Genomic DNA, 22,170 nt, shown 5'->3' with positions numbered 1-22,170 from the left:
ACCAGAGAATTTATGTGCTGCCATATTTGTGGTTTTGACTGCAAATTCCTTAGTCATTCTTTGCCTCTCTTTCCTTCTTAATTGCTGCGTGGGGGCTGAAGCTCTCCCACCTCATCCTTTAGAATCACGAATGAAATATAATATTTGGGTGCAATTAGCTAATGTAACACAAGTGACAGACTTTTGTATTTCTGAATCATATGACATGGAAAATCTACTCTCTACCTGTCTTATACCTGTGTATGTCCCAGCTTCAGTTTTATGTGTTGTTTCAATCTTTCTGATCAATCTGGCGTTATTCAAAAGCAAATTAATGTTTTATATAACTTGGCTTCTGATTTAAAAATTGATACCTTAGGAAATTGGTGGAGTGCTCTATGGTCATGGCTTCCCATTGGCCTTCTTGGAAAGATTGTTCAATATCTCATTATAATAGTTGCTATCCTTATCAGCTGTTGTTGTTTATTTCAATGTCTTTTTTCTTTACTTAATAAGATGTCTTGCAATCTTCCATACTAAGCTAAGACCCACTAACTACTCCTGCTTAAGATGTCTTCATTAATAAAATAGAAAAAGGTGGGATGTGGAGGAATTTGCACGTGCAGCAAACTGCCATGCATTGCCCCCCACAAACCTCATAACCTTTTGATACCCTTTGTCCCAAGGAAGCAGCCAAAAGATCACCCCCTTTTTGACTTAATATCTTACCTACCTAAATAATAAGTTCCCCCTTATCTCTTCTGTCTTTATCTCTTCTTGTCTTTATCAGTTCTTTCTCCTTTCCTAATTTACCAGTATTTGTTTTACCTGCTCTCAACAGGTAATGTGTTACTAGAAAATAATTGCTTATATGAAGGAATTTTTCAATTACTTTATGTCAACAGCTAAAGATTAAACTTCTAAATGTAAAATGTCAGCAGTTAATGGTAAAGCCTATGTATGTAAAAAGTATATAAGAAACAATAAACTCAGAGTTTGTCAAGCTGTGTGAAGATGTGTCATGCAGCTTCAAACCTCTGCCCATGACATGCCTGAGTCTTTTTCTTAGCATCGTTACAGTATTCTTTTGCTCCAGGACTAATAACTATTTTGGAGGCGGATGCCTTTGAGTCACTGTTGACTCTTGGCTAGTGCCTGCAGTAGCCTGCAGTTTTCTTGGCAAAATTTCACAAGTGTTGCCACTGCCTGCTTCTTCCTGGGGTTGAGAGTGACTGGTCCAAGGTCACTTAGCTGGCTTTGTGCCTAAGGCAGGATTAGAACTCATGGTCTTCTGCTTTCTGGCCTGGTGCCTTGACCACTACATCAAACTAAGTCTCCCCTCTAATTAGATTAATCTAATAATCACTGTGATCTTCTGTCATAAGATATGAATGACTGCAGCAGTTTGAGTCCTACTGAGTCATGTTCTGAAGTATTATTTATAGTACAGTGGTAAGAACATTTACTCAAAACAAAATCTCACAGTGGGTCTCAATGGGACTTAATTTTGGATGAGTGTGTATAGTATTGCAGCCTGTCAATCACGTGGGTAATCAGCAGCAGCCATTTCCTCTTTCTAAAGCCTACAGAACCCCAGAAGCCCATTTACTTTTCTCAGTTGCCCAGTTTTTTGTCTGCAGTTGGTTGTTAGGAATTAACATGTTCTTTTTTTTGCTGATAATCACATCAGGGAACAACAATCTGGAACAGGATAGATAGAAAAAAGTGGAGCAATTCTTCAGTCTCTTGCCAGCAACCATGTTCCAACTCATTATTTCACTGAGTTAGTCAGAGCACCAAAAATAAACAATTAGGATCAAAAGAACATGAAACATGGAAGAAAGAAAAACGATAGAGAGCTGGTAGAGAAAAAAAAATATTCCAGGAGGAAAGTAATTGAAGCTACTTTCATTTAGATATACCAGTGGTGACGAACCTATGGCACGGGTGCCAGAGGCGGCACGTAAAGCCCTCTCTGTGGGCATGCATGCCATCGCCCCAGTCCTAGCCCTTCAGCTGGGTTTTATAAAACCTTTTCGCTTTAGGCCTCTGCCACCATGTGCAAAAAAAAAAGGTTCAATCAATCAATCAATTTCAACTTCTTGCGGAAAAAAGATCTTGCAAAGTTGGAATTGTTTGATTGAACTTTTTAGTCCCACCCAGTCTGCCATTACCACCGCAGTCACGCCCAGCCAATGGGCCACACCCAGCCAATGGCCACACCCACCCGGCCCTGACAATGTGGGTTTTGGGTTGCAGTTTGGGCACTCAGTCTCTAAAAGGTTCGCTATTACTGAGATATACCATATCTGAGGTGCAACTATCCAATGACCACTAGATGACAGCAAAGATGTGGCATTTTCTAAATTTGTCTGCTGCCACCAACATGTCCAGATCGTTCCCCCCCCTCTTGTTGCTGCCTATTCTCAGCAACAAGAGACCAGAGAAAAGTAGTGTGGTTTGAAGATAAACAATTCCCACACCAAGAGACGGTAAGAGTTCTAGAGAATGCAAAGGAACGTGTACTAGGATTGCTGTGAAGACATAAATCCTCTCTGCCAACAATCTTGTGGGAATATAAGTGTCTGTTTGTGAACATAACCAAGGAGACTGCATTAAAAAGAAGCAATTTAGTGGCAATTTCCACAGAGAATTAGAAAGAAAAGTAGGATATCTCTCTTTTATATGTGTATCTGCAACTAAGGAATCATACATAATACCATTTGAAATTCCATACATATATTTACTTGTGATTTATATACTAAAGTGTTTTGCCCCTCCATATCAGTAAAGTTATTTTAAAAATCTTGTTGTACATTCTCAGATTTTTCATTTGAACTTCCCTACCCATACTCCCATATCAACAATGATCCCTAAGGTAAAAAGAGGATATTTTGAAAATTGAGTGGCTGGAAAATGTTTAGTTTTCAAATGTATAAAGTCCTCCCCCCGGACATTAGAAATAGATCTCATTATCTATGTGGAGGGAGTAATAGAAATATTACTGCACAAAGGGAAAGGAATTGCTTCATTTGACTGTGTATTTATTTCAATTTGGATGCCATCAAGTTTAATCAATTCTGAGTAGCTCCCAACAATAAAAACATATAAAAACAGCAAAGTGCAGATTAACCAAAAACAAGAACAAAAATAACTACAAAACATGTAATTATGTAGTATTATTACATAGTTATTATGCAACATTACTAAAGATGGTTTGGTAGTAAAAGGTAACCCTTATACATGTGAGCATGCTTCTTATACATGTGAGCTACATTCACTACCTAACCTGAGATGCTCTCTATCATGTTTAAAGTGTAAGAAAACAGCAAGCAGAATTGACCCTGGGTGGTAATAGAGGGAAGAGTCAGTCAGGAACCCGTAGCCCAAAACAAATTGTTCATATTCATTGACCATATATTAGAGATAGCATAGATGACATGCTAGCCTAATAGTAGGAAGGTATAAATGATAAGGTCACCCAGATGGGTTTACAAAAACATTCCAAAGTCATGATGTAATTTACATTGTTTCTGCCTCTGTCTTGTTTTTGCAATGGAATAGGCCAAGGGTATATAAGCTGTGGTTCTATGTTCAGGGTTTCCCAGCAAGCTGCCATTGTTTTGCTGGGAGCTCAGTGTACATTGCTTTATTGTTTGCATGTTAATAAATTTATCTTGTATCTTCAAAGTGATTTAATTGCTTCAGATGAGCCAATTTTTCACTACAAAAATGGTAATTCAATAACAAAGCAAACCATCACCAACAGGGGTGTACCATCCATCCTACTAAAGGGGCTTTCATTGTCATCAGAGTGGGGAACCATATAGATCAGTGGTTCTCAACCTGTGGGTCGGGACCCCATTTGGGGTCGAACGACCATTTCACGGGGGTCGCCAAACAATGCAGTCCACCATTTTTTCCCCCTTTTCCTTACCTGTGCTACTCCCTTTTATTCTATTGGCTTTTGAAAGCCAATAGAATAGACTCTCTTGAATAGAGTCTAATTCTATTGGCTTTCAAAAGCTAATAGGAATTGTCCAGGCTGTCTCTGCCCTGCTGAGCCCGCCAAAAGTCCCATTCTGCAAACGGTGCTGCACCAGTTGAGTAGTCCTCGACTTACGACCAGTTGAGTAGTCTTTGACTTACGACCGGTTGGGGGTCGCAGCATTAAAAAGGTTGAGAATCACTGATATAGATCTAATGGTGGGTGGAGGGGTTTCAGTTACAAGGCAGCTGCTGCTACAGAGAAGATACACTTCCTGGTTCCTGAAAGAGGAATCAGGTGTATTCACTCTGCTGGATAGCTAGGTAGATACTGTGGGAGTCAGCCAGTCTCTCTAATAGCATGTAAAGCTCTATAGGTCATAAACAAAATCTTGAATCACACCTGCAAGCACATCACCAACACATACAGCAAAAACTAAATCTAATGTATGGCCACAGACATATGTTGGCCCAGGAATGACTTGAGCCAGATCCATAGTTGCTGTGGAGGCCACAAACTGTTCAGCCACCCCAGGCTCTATATCATTGGGTGGCAAATTGAAACCTTGGGGTCTGTATTACCATGTCTGTCTGTCTGTCTGTCTGTCTATCTATCATCTATCTAAACCATGGGTGTCAAACTTGATTGCGTCACGTGATATATCGTGACATTTTTTGCCTTTGCAGAGCTGGGGTAAGTGTGGCCTGCCCGTGATGCATCTGGCCTGCAGGCCGCCAGTTGACACCCCTAATCTAAACTGTCAAAGCTCTCTGGGAGTTTTACAATAAAAGTTAATCCTCTCTTTATTTTTCTATTTAGAATTTCTTCCTTGCTACTGTTCCTGCTCTAATGGGAAAGGCAACAGTAATAAAAAGCATCAATAGGATCAATTGATTCAAACTACTAGGCTAGCTCTTACTATTCATATACTTATGGCTGGTTCACAAATACCTTGCTATTCTTGATTATTGTATAAGTAGTACACTGTGAGAACTACTTTGGAGAGGCATAAGTGAACTGTCTGATGTTATTGCTGCAACTGATAACCCAATTCCAATGCAAAAATAATCTGAGGTTGATTTAGAATCAGGTAATTGACATAATTACTGGGATCTGCCCACAGTGTCCTTGGCATTCTGGAAGGATATGACAGTCAACAGAGACTGCTGAGAAATCTAGAGAAACAATGGTAGCTATGATCTCTCTATCCAATTCCTGACATAGGTCATGCAAGAGAATAAGGAGTGTGTTTTCCATTTCATACTGGGGCTTAGGTATAGACTACCAGGAGTCCAGATAATCATTATCTTTCAGGGTTCTCTGTAATTGTAGCCCCATCACTTTCTTTACACCTTTTTCCAAAAAGAAGAAATTGAGACCGAACAAGGCTTATCCATTACCAGTGGGATCCAGGCCTGGATCCATTTCTGGAATGGACTGGGAAAATCCACAGATTTTTCAAAGCTGCTAAAATCTTTCCCTCCCAGTTACCTCCTTGTACACTTTTCATAATCAAGTGCAATAGAAGTTTAATCCATATCTACAGTTATAGAGAACTATGTCCACTTCTTCAGATCAGTAGGGTCAAAAACCAGATGTCACTTTTATCAACTCAGAAAATTCCAATTACCCAAACATGTCTGTTATGTCCTGAGCCTGTGCAAGCAGGCTCGGGGCATTGCAAACGGTCCCGGGCAGGTGCAAGCTGCCCGGGACCAGACAGGCTGTCGCCAGTACTTGTGCGCATGTGCGGGTGCTGGCGCGCCAAAAGTTGCAGATTGACCTGGGAAAGGCCTATAAAAGAGGCCGAGAGTTTTGGGCGTTGTCGGCGTCTTCTAACTGTAAGCTGAACTACAGAATAAAGAGTTCCTGAGAACTACAACTGCTTCTCGTGTCTTGCCATTTCGCGAAGGACGCAACACTGGCGACGAAAGTGGGATCGCCTTACATCAACAAAAAAGTGTAAGCTTACCCGAGTGAGTCCTGAGCGGCAGGAACGGCGTTGACTTGGCAGCTACCCGCCAATCCAGCGTGCATTCGGGGGTAGGCTGGCTGATAGACCCTTCCTTCTACAAAAATGGCAAAAATTGGAAGGCTTTCGGAATTCGACGTCTCACATCCAGAGAGGTGGGAGTCCTACGTAGCCAGGGTGGAAAACTACCTCAAGGTGAACCAAGTGAGGGAAGATAGCCTGAAGGCTGCCACCCTGCTGTGCGTTTGCAGTCAAGACGCATTCGAAATCGCTGAGAACCTTGCAGCACCTGTTCCTCTAGAGTGTGTCAGCTACGCAGATCTAAAGAAGCTACTGAAGGAGCACTTCCAGCCTAAGATGTCCATCATCGCGTGGCGCCACACCTTTGAGCAGAGGGATCAACGACCCGGAGAATCGGCCAAGGAGTACATCGCCGCATTGAGGAAAGCCGCCAAACATTGCGAGTTCAAGGACCTCGAAGAACGACTAAGGGACAGATTCGTATGTGGGCTAAGGCATCGAGAGTTACAACAGAGACTGTTTGCTAAGGAGGACTTGTCTTTCCAAGATGCCTTGAGAGAGGTCACCGCAGAAGAAGCAGCAGGCGGCGCCATCAAGAACATGCGGCCGATCAGGAACAGTCCAGATGCTGCATCTGTGCACCGGGAAGAAGTCCAAAGAAACTCTGAGGAGGATCCGGACGAGGAAGTCGACTGTCTCCACCCCACAAAGGAAGGGAAACAGAAAGGAAGCTCTTCAACTCTCCCCAAGTGCATCGTTGTGGAGGTCGCCACAAGAGAACCGACTGCAAGTTCCGCTCCGCTATCTGCAGGGCGTGCGGAAAACAAGGACACATTGCAGCTGTGTGCCTGGGCCGTCAAAAGGTACAACCTCAGGAAGAATTGCGCCTGAAAGGTACCAAGGTTCCCAGCCAGAACAGGGTGGGTTTTTGCGCTTCGCGAAGAAGCATCTATAGGACAGGCACACACAAGCCCATTAAGAAAAAGCTGTCACTTAAGGTGAAGCTACAAGGGGTTCCATTGACTACGGAACTGGACACGGGGTCTGCACTTTCGATCATTTCTATGCATACATTTAGGAAGATTTGTTCCGGCAGCGGAACCCAGGCCAAGTTGAGGCCTTCTGACATTGTGCTAACAGATTTTCAAAATTCCAGAGTGTGTGTTAAGGGGGAGGCCACCCTTAACGTACAGCATAAGGATTTTGAGGGTCCACTAGACCTATTAGTAGTAGAGGGTGAACGAACGAGTCTCATAGGACTCGATTGGTTTGAGGCCTTGGGGATACACGTCACAGGGCTCAACAGCCTACAAACACTCGACCTACAGGAAGTCTGCAAAGAATTTGCAGATGTTTTCAGCCCCCAGCTGGGCACATTCAAAGGACCCCCTGTGTCATTAAAGCTAGACCCCACTGTCACTCCCATTAGGATTAAAGCAAGAAGGGTCCCTTTTGCTTTAAAGAGTAAAATTGACACTGAGTTGGATAAACTGATCCAACAAGGAATTCTAGAACCTGTTGACTGCAGTCCCTGGGAGACCCCCATTGTCACGCCTCTCAAGGCAAATGGGGACATTCGCATCTGTGCTGATTACAAATGCACTCTGAATAAGGCATTGCAGCAACATGCCTATCCTGTTCCTGTGGTCAATCATATCCTGGCCTCCCTCAGGGGCATGTTTTTGCAAAGCTTGACCTAGCTCAGGCATATCAACAGCTGCCTGTTGATGATGATTCTGCTATAGCTCAGACTATTGTGACCCACAGAGGGGCCTTTAAGGTAAAGAGGCTACAATTTGGAGTAAATGTCGCTCCTGGGATTTTCCAAAGTGTAATGGAAAACACACTACGGGGTATACCAGGGGTTTGCCCCTATTTTGATGATGTCTTAATTGCAGGAGACTCCACACACATTTTAGCTGAAAGGCTAAGGGCTGTCCTGTTAAGGTTCAGGAAAACAGGCCTCAAACTTAAGAAGGACAAATGCAAAATTGGGGTGCCTTCTACTGAATTTCTGGGGTTCAAAATTGATGCTGCTGGGATTCACCCTGCTGAATCCAAACTAAAAGCCATTATGCAAGCCCCTAGGCCAAAGTCTAAGGCCGAACTACAGGCTTTTCTGGGTCTCCTGAACTTCTACAATTCTTTTCTCCCACATAAAGCTAGTGTAGCTGAGCCTCTTCACAGGCTATTAGATAAACAGGCAGTGTGGCAGTGGTCACAAACACATGAGGCAAGTTTCAATGAGGTCAAGGCCTTACTCACTTCTAACAGTGTACTCGCACATTTCAATGAATCCCTTCCTGTGTGCATTGCTTGTGATGCTTCCCCTTATGGGGTAGGAGCTGTACTGAGCCACCTCAGGCCTGATGGAACTCAGGTTCCTGTTGCATATTACTCCAGAACATTGTCTTCTGCTGAGCGTAACTATGCTCAAATAGACAGGGAGGCTTTAGCTGTTGTTGCTGGGATTAAAAAATTCCATGATTTTTTTATATGGTAGGCATTTCACGGTCTTCACTGACCATAAGCCTTTGCTGGGACTGTTTACCACATGTAAGCAAACCCCCCAAATCATCTCCCCCAGGATGCTCAGGTGGTCTATCTTTTTGTCTGCATATGATTTTTCCCTACTTCACAAGCCTGGGAAGGAAATGGGCCATGCTGATGGCCTCAGTAGATTATCCCTGCCGGTAATAGAAGCTGACCCCGCGCCAGCTATCAATCTTCTTTCTATCCAAGCCTTGCCCGAGTCCCCTCTGAATGCCAGGGATGTCGCCGCTGAAACAGGCACAGATCACACACTTTCACGTGTCCTTTCTTGGGTTTTGTCTGGATGGCCTGAGCACTGTCCTAGTCCTGAGTTTCAGAGTTTCTGGTCAAAAAGGAACGAGTTGTCCACCTCTCAGGGTTGTCTGCTTTGGGGACGCAGAGTTGTCATTCCCACCTCAATGAGGACTAGGGTCTTAGGTTCCCTCCACGAGGGTCATCCTGGCATTGTACGAATGAAGGCTCTTGCGCGCAGCCACTTGTGGTGGCCTGGCCTAGACAAAGACATTGAAGCTAAGGTGCATGCATGCCACCTTTGTCAACGCTCGCGCCCTGAAATGCCCCAAGCTCCTGTGCATAGATGGGAGGAAACACAGTCTCCATGGTCTAGGGTGCACATTGACTACGCTGGGCCCTTTCAGGGTCAATTCTTCTTGGTCCTCGTTGACAGCCATTCAAAATGGCTTGAGGTTGTACCTGTCTCATCCACCACCACTGCAAAGACTATTCAGGTACTGAGGGGGATTTTTGCTGCACACGGGCTCCCAGACGTCATTGTGTCTGACAACGGCCCTCAATTCACTTCCTCCGAATTCCAAGCTTTCTTGCAGGCTAACATGATTCGTCATGCCACCTCTGCACCTTTCCACCTGTCCACCAACGGTATGGCTGAATGCATGGTTCACATCACCAAGGACGCCTTGAAGAAACTTACCTACGGAGACTGGCATCACAGGTTGGCTGACTTCCTCCTTTCTTATCGCACCACACCGTCCACTTCTACAGGGAGAAGCCTAGCTGAACTTCGTTGGAGGCGCAGACTGACTACCAAGCTTGACCGGTTGCATCCGGACAGACTGCCTCCTTCTGTCTCACACCCCAGGGCACCTAGGCAACTACTTGTGGGTGCCCCGGTTTGGACTCGTAATTACGGGCCTGGTCATACATGGGTCCCCGCTTCTATATCCAGAGTCACAGGTCCTCTGTCTTACGAGGTATCCCTGGACAACGGTCGTGTCCTGCGTCGACACATCGACCAGCTTCGCCCTAGACGGTACCTTCCCGCTGAGACTCCTGGGTCTTCCCATCATTAATGAGGAAGCTACAGACAGCTTATCCCAAGATTCCGCGAGTGCTCCAAACAGGAATTCAAGGAGCTCAACTAGATATCAGGCATCAATGCCTACTCCAGCCAGGGAGTCACCCCGGGGACATAATCACTACTCACCCGCATCACACAGTACTCCAGTCAGGGAGGATACCTGGGAGCATCCCAATAAACCATTCCCCGCAAGAGAGCTGGCACACACTCCTTCTAGTTGGCCCGACACTACCCCTGTCCCTAGAAGGGGACAAACAACAGGGAGGTGGTCGAGGAACCCAATCCCGACTACATCACCTCTGACTCCACTCAGGGGACAACTGAGTTTTGGGACAGCACTGAAACCCACACAAGCCCAGACACAGAACGGGATTCAGGGGACAGACAGCCTCCTGACAGGCCTTGGATGGACCTAGGAGGTTCTACAGAAACACCCAACAGTGACAGTCACTTAGAAGGGCCAGAGAGCCTACAGCTAGGCAGGACAACCAGGTCACACAGTGGAAGAAGCCCTGGCATGACGAGTCCGGTGGGCAAGCAAGCAGGCCAGGCATTGGAGCACAGTCCTTGGAAATCACCAAGGCAAAACAAGGGGGACAGGCACGCATCATCCCTCAGTCAAGGGGTACTTGGCAGGTACCCAGAGCTTAGGAGGTCACAGAGAGCAAGGAAATCTCCTAAGTATTTAGAGGATTTTGTAACTCTATTGGCAAAACAGAGTTAGTAGAAGAAGCAGGGCACTGAGGCTGATGGTAAACGGGGAATATCTGGTATTGGGGAGCATGGCACTACACTCACGATGGGTTATGTATTATTATGGCATGGGTAATAGTTTTAGCCCGGGGGGAAGGGGTGTTATGTCCTGAGCCTGTGCAAGCAGGCTCGGGGCATTGCAAATGGTCCCGGGCAGGTGCAAGCTGCCTGGGACCAGACAGGCTGTCGCCAGTACTTGTGCGCATGCGTGGGTGCTGGCACGCCAAAAGTTGCAGATTGACCCGGGAAAGGCCTATAAAAGAGGCCGAGAGTTTTGGGCATTGTCGGCGTCTTCTAACTGTACGCTGAACTACAGAATAAAGAGTTCCTGAGAACTACAACTGCTTCTCGTGTCTTGCCATTTCGCGAAGGACGCAACAATGTCCATCCAACGTAAAATGAATATAAGCAATTTCATCCATGAAATATCTGATTAGATAATAACAATTTGCATTAATCCATGAGATAAGGTATAAGGGTTATGGATATAAATTAAACTACCACTGGATTTTATAAATTTAATTTTTTTCTATAGTTTTTCAGGACATAAACATTAAAATGATTTCAATGTTTCCAGTTGTTCTAGTTGCCAAGGTTAGTAGTTAAGCAAATTGTCTATTAAAATATATATTGCATATTTAATAAATAGTTCTTCTTCATTTCCTCTTTTATCATTTCAGGTTTCAAGGGAGATACAAAGTTCTGGTTCTTGTACTTCTGACAACCTCAATTAATCTTATTTGATGCTGTTGTAGTGTGTCTTTGATGTTGTCTCTCCATCTTCTTCTGGCAGCCTTTTCTTCTTGTATATGTCACGTATGGTATAGAATCCCAAGAATAGAATAAATAGATCAAAGCCAATATTTTGTTTTAAAGAGCATACAATGTGAATTTCATAAATGCACTTATTTTAACATATTCAACTTTAATTTCAAATGGAAACTTTTCTGAACAAAAGCAATTGTTTATGTATTTATTTTTATTTGTTAAATTTATGTATCACCCATCTTGTCCAGAGTCAATAATAGAGTCAATATTGATGAGTTTGAATTTCATGATTTGGAATGCATGTTTATTATGAATTAAATTCAAACAAACCTTAAATTTTGGATGTCTGGATGGCTATTGCAGAACTGTTAAGGAGTATGGCGATGAAGCAGAGCTTCTGTGGAAGCACTGGAAACTCAAGATATGCCATCCCATATTACAGGTAGTTTTCAACTTTTGACTATAATTGAGCCCAGATTTATGGTCATAATCTGTGGCAATTGTTAAGCAGGTGACCATGTGATTGTTACAGTAAGTGGATAACTACACTCACGGTTGTGTCTTTTTTTCCAGTGGATCCATTATACCCAATGGGCATTTTTTTGCCAGAACCTGAAAATAAATGCTGGAAACCAGCAAAAACTGCCAAAAAGTATAGTTGCATAACTGCAAGACACTGCAAATGGTGGTAAATATGAGCCAGTTGCCAAGGGCCTAAAATGCAATCACATAACCATATGGTGTATGTGCTGCCATTGGAACTTCAAAATTGGGTTGTACTTTTTTGGGGGAGGTCATCACATAGGAGTAGTAGCTGTAGTTTTGAGGAAAGAAATGGATCTCCCATCTTGAACTTAAAGCACACACACTAAACCAACCTTCAAATAAGCAACAGAACATTTAACAGCCATATAATTTTTGAGTATAGAAATAAAGTTTAAAGAGAGATTTTTCTCTCCCTGTCATAATAAGTTCAATCAATAGTGCGAAAAATTTAGAGTGTAGCTAACAATGAGACTTAATTGTTCAAAGAAAGAGTGGGATCAAGAGCTAATTTTTCAGGAGAATTCATCTTCACACTATCAATGTTTGTAATACTTTAGAGAGGGCAGGTTGACTAGGAATCAATGTGCTATCTTACAATTCTTAGCAGAGAAATATACATATTCCCACTTTACTTACGTTGCCTTCATTGATTTAAAAGCAGCTTTTGATTCTCTCCCTAGAGAAAGACTGGTGGAAGTTTTTTTCATTCATCCATGTGGAAGTTACTTTGTTCAATTAGGATTCAGCACAAACTGCAATTCTATGGGTCAGAAGTGGTACTAGCAGCTATTTCTCTGCAGATATGAGTTACATATTTACGGAGGTAAATATGAGTTATAGAGACAACGGCCACATGATCAGTAAAGCAATTTGTTCTGCTTTAGTTAAGAAGTGACCAATGAGTTCACATAGATACTGACTACAGCCCTGCTACTCATCCTTTCTGAAATGAACTCAATGGTCACTACTTAGCTAAAGCAGAATAAATTTAACAAGAGGCACTTGACCTTGCTGATCATGTGACAATTTTCTCTGTATTTTATATTTACCTTAGAAAAAGTCTACAGACCCTAGTAGACAATTCTAGGGAAGAAAGTCTCATAGTAATTTTAATATGCTGATACCCAAGCACCATTTTCTAACTTAGATCCATAAACATCTATGGTAAATTAACAATAATGTCAACCATGTTTCATACTTTAAACATCTTTGCATGGCACTCTGGAATTTAGCACAAAGAAATTAAATCTGTTCCTGGCCAGCCAATAACAGCGCAAAGTGAATACCACACTTTTTTTTCCACAATAAAGGCGGCAAAGACATACCTATTGCTCTAAAACCCTTTAAAGCCAAATCTATTTTCTAGCTATTGTGGCTCTCAAGTATATGCATACAGTATAATAATAAGTCCTTACATATTATTTAGTCCAAACTATTCTCCAGCACTACGTTTAGAAACTGGAATGATCCTCCTGGAATCCAGAGTCCTCAAATGCCAGCTCTATTTCTGGCTCAAACTTCACTTTTCTAGCAATTTCTGGATTACTTTAATCCTTCTTGGCAATTTTTCCTCTTTCTTGAAAGTCAGAATTGCGAATGATTAATGCCATTTATGTCTTTCTTGACACCAGTCAGAATAGGTTTTTATGTATGTGTGTGAGTGTGCACTTCACTCATACTCAGTAGTTTAGTATTTACTATGTTAGTATTTTATTTATAATGTGGTTTTATAATCTAATCAATTTTAAGTATTTAGATTTTTAATGTTCTACTATTTGTATTCATAGAATCTAGTAGATTAAGTCATTTTATTTACTGTGACATTTTAGAAAATGTAAATGCATTTCAATTTAAGCCTTCTAACTTTTTACAAAAACTGTATAAAATTCTTGCCAATGATCATAAAAACAATACTGCTAATGTTTGCAGTATTGATTCCAAGTAATGATATTGTTGCAATCAGACATTCTATCCTTTGATCAAGAAAAATATAAAATACAAAAATAGTCTTCAAAGCAGTAGAAATAGAGTTCCCCTCTTTATCTACAGTAACCATAGCATGAGCCCTTCTTCCTTGGTTGCATGATATCATCTTCTCATCCATGGTCCCAGAATGAAACAGCTTAAAATTTTCACTAAGTACTACTGGTAGTTAAGCCATATACCCTCATCTGAACTTACACTACAGGCTTTAAGAAGTATTGTATCTGCAATGGTTTTTTTTTTTTATTGAAAATTTTTTGAAATTTTTACAAATACAAATAGAAAAAAAAAAAAACCAATCCTACCCAACCCACCCCAACCCTCCCACTCCATCCCCCCGACCTTCCCAGAGCTGAGTACAGGCTTAATTAGAATTTCTAAAAATCCTACAGAAAAATTAAAAAAGTATAAACCATAGGTAAATCTAAATAAATTACATAAACAACTTATAAAATAATTAACAATAATATATATGTAAAAAACCATAAATATTAAAAAAGAAAAATACTTAAAAAGAAAAAGAATAAAAAAGAAAAGGAAGAAGAAAAGAGATATAAAAAAGTAAAATAAGATACAATCTATAAAATATTAAAATTTATATATAAGTTATTGAAAAACTAAATAATATTTTTATATCCAACTTATGTTGTATAAAATCTATCCATTTTTCCCATACCGCAAAAAACTTCTCTTGTGATTGATCCTTTAAGAAAGCCGAAATCTTTGCCATTTCCGCCAGATAAGAAACTTTAAAAAACCACTCTTACACGGTAGGCAGAGATTTCTTCTTCCAATATTGCCCTACTAACAACCTTGCGGCTGTGATTAAATTTAACATCAATATAACCTCCTTAGTATCACAATCAGTAACCTAACAAAAAGAATTGTGGAGTAAATTTTACCCTCCTTTTAAAAATTCTTTGAATATTCCACCATATCTTAATCCAAAAAGCTTTTATATTTTTACATGACCACCAAATATGATAATAAGTAGCATCCAAACAATCACATCTCCAACATTTAGGCTGTAAGTCAGGATACATACGAGACATTTTTTGTGGATCAAGGTGCCATCTATAAAACATTTTGTAAAAATTCTCCCTTAAGGTCTGGGCTTGTGTAAATTTAACATTCCTCACCCAGATGGTTTCCCAGGTATCTAGTAGAACTGGTTCACCAAAATTTTGTGCCCATTTGATCATACATTCTTTAATTAGTTCTGGTCCTGAATCCAGCTCTACTAGCACCCCATAAATTCTCTTAATGTGAGTTCGTCTTTGATCTTTTACTTGTTTAAAAAGATTTTCATCTTCTCTGAGCAAGCCCACATTACGATCTATCTTCCACCTGTCCGCTATTTGTCTATACTGAAACCATGAATATATAATATTTTCATGTGCTAAATCTTCCAAAGATTTTAACTGCCAATTTTTACCATCCCATCTGAGTAATTGCGCATAAGAAACACTATCCATCTTAACTCCTCTCCTTATCCCCTCTATCGCATGCCAAGGTATAGCCCAAAGTGGTATTTTAAAGTCACTACTATAATATTTCCTCCAAACCCGAAGTAAAGAAATCCTTATAATATGAGATTTAAAAACCCGGTCAACTTTTTTATTAAAAATTAAGTAGGCATGCCATCCAAAAAGTAAATCCCAACCCTCCAAGTGGAGTGTATCTGCAATGTTTGTCACTCATTCTCTTGAAGATGAGATCAGATTACCTGTTGTGAAATGTGACCAGAAGTGTGTTTTGAGATCGTTGGCAGGTGCTGGCAAGTCCTCCCTTTGAGTCACTAGCCAGCCTATCAACAACATTCCTCCCCCAATGCTTGCCCTATTAGCACCTTGTTTCCAAAGTTTCTTTTAGTTTAGTTTGCCATTTGCCCTCTTCTTATTTTTGAAACAATCTGAGTTCAAGCTGCCAGCAAGTTCAGAACAGGAGAGACCTCCACTATTTTATCCAGGGGAAGTAGATAGGCATATTTGCATATTTTTAAAAAATACGTTATGTAAATAACTAGATATCCATGTTTATATTTAAGGAAGATTTATTTATTACATCTAGGGTCTAGAAAACAATTAGGGATTTTAAGGAAACTTCTATTCCTGATTTCTCTGTATTTATCAGTTCCAGTCACTTTTTCTGTCCTTTTGAAGTCTGAAACATTCTGCCCAGAAACCAGTCAATTTCCATTCTCTTCCTATATAATAGTGGTTCTCCAAAATACCACTTTACATTGTTAAAACTGATTGAGGAGCCCAGAGGATTTTTATGGGGGTTATATCAATATGTACTGTATAAGAAACTGAGAAATTGTAAAATATGTACTTGAGTTCGCATATCAGCTGAAAGACCATACTTTCAGAACTGCTGCTCTAGAAGTCTTATCTAATTAAGCAATCATGATAGCACCTATCTCTTTCCTTTCTGGGGCTACTTCTGCTCAATTGCCTCCCTGGATGTCTCTTTATTCCATGGTACTTTAACCTGGAGATGTCCAAATGGAATGCAAGCAGAGAGACAGACAAATCAGTCTAGAGAAGTTCCAGAAAAGTCCTAATCAGATCCATGACATTCGTGTTACAATAGTCCATTGGTGGATATTTTCCCTGTTAGCAGGTGAATTGCTGACATCAACTAATTCCTTAGATCTTAGGAAGAAGAGAACATGAAAGGTACAAAAAACAAGCCTAGGGGGGAAAATAGTCTAAAGAAGCAACAGGACAAGAAAAGCAGAATATGCTTAAGAACAAAGAGAAGGGGAAAAGACTGGGTATGAATTTGAAGAGGAAAAAGGGAAACCTGACCTAGAAAATATTCCCGATAACTGCAGAAGGAAGAAGCACTTAGAGTCTCTATAAACTTTCAGTCTTGGATATAGTTCTCTAGTGTGGGAAGGCAAACTTGATTGGATGACAAAAAATACTTCTCTTGGGGGCAAGAAAGAAGCCAGGTGAAGATACTCACATAATCCTGCTCCAGCTGGAACTTTTTCTTTATTAATATGGATGAGAAGGCAGGCAAGTGATAACTGCTTCTGAAATCTCTTTCCTCCACAAACCAGGACCATGATCACTAAATGCCCTGTGGGAAGGACCTCTGAAGGGAGACAAAGAAAAGGAGAGGAAACCACCAAAGATTTATTTACCTGCTCAACTGGATCTTTCCATCCTCCCTCTAAGGTGCAGCTATCAATTCCTAGTTGAATGGATCTTTGAGGAGGAGAAAGATCTGCCAAGAGCACCCAGAATCATAATAAGCCCAATAGGGCCATTGCTATCAAGTCTAGAAATAGTTGTAACTGTCTTCTTTTGTAAAGTAAAGAAATGTTAAAGAAATAAAGTGATCACTTACTTGATTTTTTTCAGCAGACCCTGCAGACACCTCTGCCCCCCCCCAACAAGCAATAGTAATAGTAGTAAAGTTGGAAGGGACCTTGGAGGTCATCTAGTCCAACCCCCTGCTCAGGCAGGAAACCCTACCCCATTTCGGACAAATGGCTGTCCAGTCTCTTCTTAAAAACTTCCAGTGTTGGAGCATTTACTGCTTCTGGAGGCAGGCTGTTCCACTGATTAATTGTTCTCACTGTCAGGAAGTTTCTCCTTAGTTCTAGGTTGCTTCTCTCCTTGATTAGTTTCCACCCGTTGCTTTTTGTCCTGCCTTCAGGTGCTTTGGCAAATAGCTTAATTCCCTCTTCTTTATGGTAGCCCCTGAGATATTGGAATACTGCTATCATGTCCCCCCTCGTCCTTCTCTTCGTTAAACTAGACATACCCAATTCTAGCAACCATTCCTTATACGTTTTAGCCTCCAGTCCCCTAATCATCTTTGTTGCTCTTATCTGTACTCTTTCTAGAGCAGTGGTTCTCAACCTGTGGGTCAGGACCCCATTTGGGGTCAAACGACCATTTCACGGGGGTCGCCAAACCATGCTGTCCGCCATTTTTTTTCCTTTTCCCTAGCTGTCCTACTCCCTCTTATTGGTGGCCACACCCACTTGGGGGTCACCACAACATGGGGAACTGTATTATGGGGTCACGGCATTAGAAAGGTTGAGAACCACTGTTCTAGAGTCTCAACATCTTTTTTACATCGTGGTGACCAAAACTGGATGCAGTATTCCAAGTGTGGCCTTACCAAGGCATTGAAGAGTGGTATTAATACTTCACGTGATCTTGATTTTATCCCTCTGTTAATACAGCCTAGCACTGTGTTGGCCTTTTTGGCAGCTGCAGCACACTGCTGGCTCATATTTAGGTGATTGTCTACTAGGACTCTGAGGTCCCTCTCACAGTTACTACTATTGAGCATGGTGCCACCTATGCTGTACTTGTGCATTTGGTTTTTCTTGCCTACATCTTCATGCATAAAGATGTATTTCAACAAGCTTCCTCTTTACTTGGGAATCAGAATGACCATAAAAATAGCTAGCAGCCCTAAACACTCTTTTTTCACTTACACTGAATGCATAATCACTGGATACATGGACAGCAAGTGTGCCAGCATTGGGCAGCGGTGTAATTCCAAATTCCTCCACTCCCCCATTGCACTCTTGTGAATGGCCTTCATGCTTCTCTGCCCCCCCATACACATTTGCCAACTTCCATTTGTTGCATTTATTCTTCTATTTTCCATTTAATGAGCATGCATTTATTTCAAGTGTTAACCTAACTAATATCAGTGCAAAACCAAGGGCTTATAATTGGGTTCCTAAAGATTATTGCTATATTGCTGTGAACCAGGATCCCATCACAGGAAGGGAAAAACTTGCTCTAATTTTGTTTACAGTAATTAACAAGCAATGGATAATGTTAATGACATGGTATTCTTGAAAGCTTCCTGCATTTTTGTGATATAAAGGCCTCTGCAATCCATTGTGTGCTCATAATTTACCCGAGGCAGACAATAAACCTTCAGAAAGGCACAGCCTATTGCTGAGTGCTGTACTGCTGGTTATAAATAAACATGTTCCTAATAATAGTTTATCTGATTCGTCATTACCTGACTCACTCATGTTGCTCAGGATTCAAAATAAGACTTTCAAATGAAGGAATTGCAGTGTTGTAAGTAAAGAAAAAAAAAGGATTTAGCACAGTAGAATAAAGCAACTGCAGGGAAAATTGTGAACTGCATTTCTCCCCTCTGCCCCATTTAAATGCATTTGCTATTTTGTATATAACCTGTTTCAGAATCTCACAATATGTTAATCTGTATTTGACAGGAAAGAACATGAGTAATGTTCTCTGTCATTACAAATTACACTGACATCAAGTTACACTTTAGTATCAAAAACAATCATAAATGTTTTGGTATTGGTCAAGAACTGTGCAGAGATACACAGAGAATCTCTGAAGGACCTTAAAAATTGTGTTTTAATATGGTGCATTCACCAACAACAAGTTCTGGCAAACCTTGTTTCCTTCAGCCAATATCTGAGGTCTCTATAATAAATGAAAAGCATCATGCAAATATCTTTGAATTGTTAACAACATAACGAAAGCCAGAGAAATTGCAAAATTATAGAACTTATGTTCTAAATAGACCATTTTAATTAAGCTGACAAAACTGAAGTCCAAAACATTTGGAAAGCTTCAGAATCTTTCATTTAATGCATGAAACAAACAGAGAACTGAATTATTTCTATCTTCTTTTCCAAGAGCCAATTTGGTGTAGTAGCTCAGGCATCGCTAGAAACTGTGTCTCACTATGAAGCCTAGTGGCTGACCTAGAGCCAGTTGGTCTCTCCCTAAGCTTTAAAAAGGAGGCAATAACAAATCAATTCCAGAAAAATCTTAAAGAAAACTGCAGAGATTAATCCATGCAGTCACCACAAAAGGAAAGGACAGGAAAGGAAAGGTTCCTTTTAGCTATTAGGCTAAGATTAAATAAAAATATCTCATTCACTAATGTTGTGACGTAAATATAAAACAATAGTCATGCAAGAACAATAATTCCAGTTTTGAAATTGGAATCGATAGGAAATTGCTGATGGACTGTCTGCCTCTTTTACTCATTGACCTTTTGTATATGCATATCCCTTCATTATGAATCAAAGCAATACAGATGGAAGTAATTATCAACAATATTAGGAGGCCTGTGTTATGGTTGACATCCTGGTGATAAATCCAGTTCTGAACATTGCATAAAAAAGGATGCCAAAATGAATTGTGTTCTTTTTGGTGTTTTTTGGATTTTCATGAACAGATGGAAAGACAAAAGGAAATCATTGAGCACTATGTTAACTGCTTACTAAAGTTAAGCTACTATAGTGATATAAAATTCATGCATAAATGCACACACACACACACACACACACACACCAGCACCACCACTCAACATTATTACCAGGCGATGTGAAAGTAAAATTATGTGAAGACTTTATTTTGTCAAAAGTGTATTGTCTTCTTCCAACATATCTAAGGATCAGCTTAGATGTTACAATACATGTATGTATTCAATGTGCATATGTTTAAAATCTCAGGAGTCTAAGCCTCTCTACCTTCTAGTGAAATATATTCCATTGTTTGGAATGAGAGGATGAAAGGTTTACCTTTTATTTCACAACTGCTACTGTCATTTAAGAACCTTCATGTTAAATCAAAGGTATCTTTAATGTCATATTACATCTAGTTTCCATATTGACTCTCAGTTCCTATGAGATCATGCTGTCTGAGATTGAACAGAGTTGTAGTCTTAACCTATTGAGTGGGCATCAAAGTTGCAGCAAATCTTCTCTGTGTTCACAGTGTAAGAAGTAATATGTGTATTCTGAAGTCATGTCTGACTTTTCTTTCTTATCCATTTTACAGTTAGATGAGAGGCAGATGCTTAGTTTTTAAATTTGAAACACACTTGACCTTTCCACCAAAGACTGTGTTTAGGCTCAATTCAAACAAAGTTTAAGTGCAGCAAAATAATCCCACTTTATACCTATAGTGATCAGTCGCCTACAGGGAAGACAGAGATGGCGTGACACGATATGTATCATGACATCATTTGCTCATAATCTCATTGTAGCTTAGACCTGATGTCTAAGGAGGTAATGTACTATATTTTAAATGAGCTTATAATATGAACGTGTAGAATTTTTTAAAAACAAAGGATTGGAAAATTTACCAGAAAGCCATTACAAAATATGGTATGGTGTTCTTAGAAACATAGTGTTACTTGTAGGCTTGTTACAACTCATTTGAAGCTCTCAGCATCTCTCCACAGTCTTGACTGAGTGCAAATAGTAGTATCCCATGTAGCAAACAGCATATGGCATGCAAATATAATTAGTGTATCACAAATGATGCAGTTGGCAGCACTGTATATGGCTCCTTCCAACATCGCACTCTGCCATGTTTTCTACTCTAACGAATAGGAGAAAATTGAAAGAGTATTAGATAAAGAATATAACATGACTTTGTGTTCTTACTACAGAAACTGTGTCATTATCAGCACACCCCTCAATTAAGATACGTACTCTTTTTCTATTATTCCATGGAGTGATTATATCACACACTTCTATGCTTCAATTTGATTTAATTCATTTTACCAATGACACACAATATTGTGAAAGCTGTAATATTTTAAAGGATGCTCAGTTTTGTCTCTGGGTGTGAAAATCTTTGTCAGAAAACATAGCACTCTTTTTAAAGTTTACCTTTAGTTGACAAATTTCAGGGAGCAATTCAAGTATCCTGTACTAATGGAGTTAGAGGAAAATTATACAAATGAATCATTCATTGAAGTGCAATCTGTACAGAAGCTGTGAATTCCTAGTACAAAGAGAAATGTAAGAATGCAACTTCACGTATTCTAGCATAAATATAAAGAGAGAGTCAGATTATGATGTCTTCTGCCTCTTACAGTTTCAGAGTACTATTTCCTAATGGAATGATACAGTGCAGGGACAACAAATCAAAACTGTTTCATAGAGGCAATTCATAACAGGTAAGCCATGATCAATTTGCTTACATCTTATTCTGGCCCTATCTTGTTCCCAAAATCACAGTGTTACTTTATGTGCTGTACTCAGAGTTATTTTAAGTGGGAGGATTATGGCAGGATTAAGAAGTTAAATTTCTCTTACCAAACAGAGCTTCTCTGAAAGTGCTATTTGCATAATAATTTGAATTGCCATTTGCATTACTACAATTAATCTTACATTTAGTTCCTTCCCTCTCCTAAACTTTCGAATGGCTTTTTTCTTTCTCTAAAGCTTCAGAGAATTTGCTAGATTCAGAATGTTTGGTGGAATTTAATGGAGTTCCTAGTTCCATGTTAACTTGATTCAGG

This window comes from Crotalus tigris, unplaced genomic scaffold, assembly GCF_016545835.1.
Source record: "Crotalus tigris isolate CLP2741 ecotype Arizona unplaced genomic scaffold, ASM1654583v1 scf7180000018759.1681925, whole genome shotgun sequence".
In the NCBI taxonomy this organism is placed as follows: Eukaryota; Metazoa; Chordata; class Lepidosauria; order Squamata; family Viperidae; genus Crotalus; species Crotalus tigris.
Note: the sequence above shows the minus strand (reverse complement) of the source record.